This window comes from Myotis lucifugus, unplaced genomic scaffold (assembly GCF_000147115.1).
Source record: "Myotis lucifugus unplaced genomic scaffold, Myoluc2.0 scaffold_220, whole genome shotgun sequence".
Classification (NCBI taxonomy): Eukaryota; Metazoa; Chordata; class Mammalia; order Chiroptera; family Vespertilionidae; genus Myotis; species Myotis lucifugus.
Window position 1 is genome coordinate 2,023,640 of NW_005871268.1, and position 3,369 is coordinate 2,027,008.

General features: G+C 45.8%; 1 non-coding gene across 1 annotated transcript; it reads right to left on the reverse strand.

Annotated features, from left to right (window-relative positions):
- Nucleotides 1-2,915: 2,915 nt before the first annotated feature.
- TRNAR-UCU lies at nucleotides 2,916-3,000 on the reverse strand. The gene is given in 2 exon segments: nucleotides 2,916-2,951; nucleotides 2,964-3,000. It is a non-coding gene; the product is annotated as a tRNA-Arg (tRNA).
- Nucleotides 3,001-3,369: the final 369 nt, after the last annotated feature.

Consider the following 3,369-nt stretch of genomic DNA (forward strand, 5'->3'; position numbering starts at 1 on the left):
TCCCCAGGTTCGATTCCGGTCAAGGGCATGTACCTTGGTTGCCGGCACATCCCCAGAAGGGAGTGTGCAGGAGGCAGCTGATCGATGTTTCTCTCTCATCGATATTTCTAACTCACTATCCCTCTCCCTTCCTCTCTGTAAAAAAATCAATAAAATATATTTTAAAAAAAATTAAAAATGCATAAAGCACTTAGAATAGTACCTGGTATATAACAAGTGCTAAATAAGTGCTAATTATTAACATTAGGTGGGGAAAAAAAACAATTCAAGAATAGGTGGTAAAAAAAAATCTTTAAAAAAAGTTATGAGGGTCTGGCCGGTGTGGCTCAGTGGTTGAGTGTCGACCCAGGAACCAAAAGGTTCCCCGTTTGATTCCCACCCAGGACATGTGCCCAGGTTTAAGACTCAATCGCCAGCAGGGGGCTTGCAGGAGGCAGCCAATCCATGATGTTTCTCATCGATGTTTCTATCTCTATCCCTCTCCTTTCCTTTCCCTCTGAAAATCAATAAGAACATATTTTAAAAAACATTTTTAGAGAGGACTGGCCCTACTGTGATATTAAAATAGCACAGTTTTGGTCAATCAGAATTAAAACAGGCAGATCAATGAAAGAGAAGAGAGGATCCAGAAACCCAGATGCATATGGAAATTCAGAAAATTCAGAGGGGGCATTTCAACTTAGTGTAGAAAAGGAGAGGCATTCATTATCAGTGATTCTTGGACAACACTCCCACTTCACTCCTTATTAAAAAATTCATTCCAGATGACATAGAGATTTAAATATAAAACTGTAAACACTAAAATATGATGAAATTATTTAATAATCTGAAGGTAGTATAACCCCAGACCTAGAAGCCATAAAAGAAAAGACTGATAATCCAAATATATGAATGTCAGTAAGGCAAAAAATAACATAAAATACCATAAACAAAACCAAAAGACAAATAACCTGGAAAAGATTGTAACATAATCACAAAGGGCTGGCTTCCTTAATATGACCAACAATGCAATAGCAAAAGTCAAGAAAAATCACAAAAAGGAAATACAAATTATTCTATGTATGTAAAGATGCTCAGCTTCACTCATAATAAAAGACATGAAACTACAACTAGAAATCTTTTTTTGGTAACGTGTGGGCTGTGGGGAAATGGTACAGGCTGGTGCGAGTAAAATGGTACAGGCTCTATGAGAGCAATTTAGCAATACTTATCAAAGAATGCACAAACAAACCTTTGACCCAACAGTTCAACTTCCTAGGAATATATTTGCACTTGTGTACAAGAATGTAAGAACAAGGGTGTTCACTGAAGTATTGTTTGTAATAGGAAAATATTGCATACCTAAATGCCAAACTATTGGGGGCTGTTAAATCTCTATGATACACATGTACAGTGGAACAAGTACCTGCCTTAATAGAAAGAGCAAGTATACCTCAATGTGGAGTTGGGGGGACGAGAAGAGATAAACCAAAGAACTTACATACTTATATGCATAGCCTATGGACACAGGCAATAGGGTAGTGAAGACCTGAGGGGATGGGTAGGGGCTGGGAAGAGGAGGAGAATGGGAGATATCTGTAATACTATCAATATTAAAAAATATATTTAAAAATAAAAAAAAAGAGAAGAGAAAAAAAGAGCTAGTATACTACCAATTGTGTATCACGTAAGTGACTGACATCAATAAACACACAGCAAGACAATAGATATAAAAATGCTAACATGTGCATAAAATCTGAAAATACTAATATTTCCAAAAAATTATTTTCACCAATGGCTTATAGAATGGGATACAGGACCAATAAGGGTGTTTACTTTTCCTTGTACCTTTCTTGACAATTTCAGATTTTGTATTTTTTGCATGAATGAAGTTTGTTGCAATGGATTTTTTAAAATTCCACTTATTCGCCGGAACCGGTTTGGCTCGGTGGATAGAGCGTCGGCCTGCGGACTGAGGGGTCCCAGGTTCGGTTCCGGTCAGGGGCATGTACCTGGGTTGCGGGCACATCCCCAGTGGGGGATGTGCAGGAGGCAGCTGATCGATGTTTCTCTCTCATCGATGTTTCTCTCTCATCGATGTTTCTGGCTCTCTATCTCTCTCCCTTCCTCTCTGTGAAAAATCAATAAAATATATTTAAAAAAATAATAAAATAAAATAAAATTCCACTTATTCATTAATTTGCTTGCATTTAATGAGGTGGAATTCTAATCTTGTGCAAAGGTATACACTGTCAGAAGAGGTGCCAGATGGTAATCTCTGCCTGGAGGAGCTGACAGGCGGAGGGGACCTGGGACCTCTGCACAGGAATCTAGGGGAGGGGAGCGGGCATTCTGATCAGAAATACAGATTCTGGGCCCCGCCTCCGATCGACTGAATTTCAGTCCGGAATGACGCCCAGAAATCTGCATTTCTGACAGGATTCCACGAGGATTTCCGGGGACAATTTTGAAGCCTTCTGGGCGGGAGGGGCAGTCAGCCGGCACCGCGCAGCGAAGGGAGTAGATGCGTTTGCGGGTGCTTCCTCGCCCCTCCATAGCAGTCACAGTTGCGTTCCGGACAAGGGAGTATCACCCCGGGGCTTGGGGGCAGCTCCCCCAGAGCACCCGAGACACGGCCTCCCCCGCAATCTCCTTTAAGGACAGACCGCGAGGCCTCGCTCCGCCGCCGCCCGGGGCCCCTCTTCCCAGTTCCTGGATCAGATTCCTGGTCGGCTGTGCCCAGGCCCTGAGACAACACCCCGGGCGGCTGGGGTGAGGCGAAACCCGCGTGATAGGCTGTAGGGAGAGGGGCCGCAGAAGCCGAGTGCCAAGGGGAGAGAGAGATCAGGGAACGGGAAGCGTTAAACAGTTCAGGAAAAGGAGAGGAAGGAGAGAAATGACAGGGATTCATAATAAATTGCGAGCAGAAAAGGTTGCGACTCCGCCGGGACTCGAACCCGGAACCTTTGAATGCCTTCAACCTCTAGAAGTCCAATGCGCTATCCATTGCGCCACGGAGCCACCTGTTGGAGCCTCCGCGCAGCTGCTCTGTTAAACCAGAGGCGAGGGCTCGGCGCTGTTCCCTATGCCCCTTTGCCCTGCGTCTGTGTCGCCGAGACCGTGCCAGCCAGGGCAGCCGCCTCCAAACACGGGCCGCAGGCATCCGTTCGTCCTCCCCCGGCGGCGGCGTTACCCGGATCGGTTGGCCACAACCGCCGGGTCGGGGGTCGGTCCGAGGCACCGCAACCGGGTTTTCGGGGACGTCCAAGGGGCGCCATCCGGGGTGGAGAAAAATTGGCGGGGGGTTTCTTCCGGGGTTCCCTTTTTGCCCGAGCCCCCCCCCCCCGGTCCTTGCCCCTGGAGATGTTAATAAGGAGGAGGCTTGTTCCT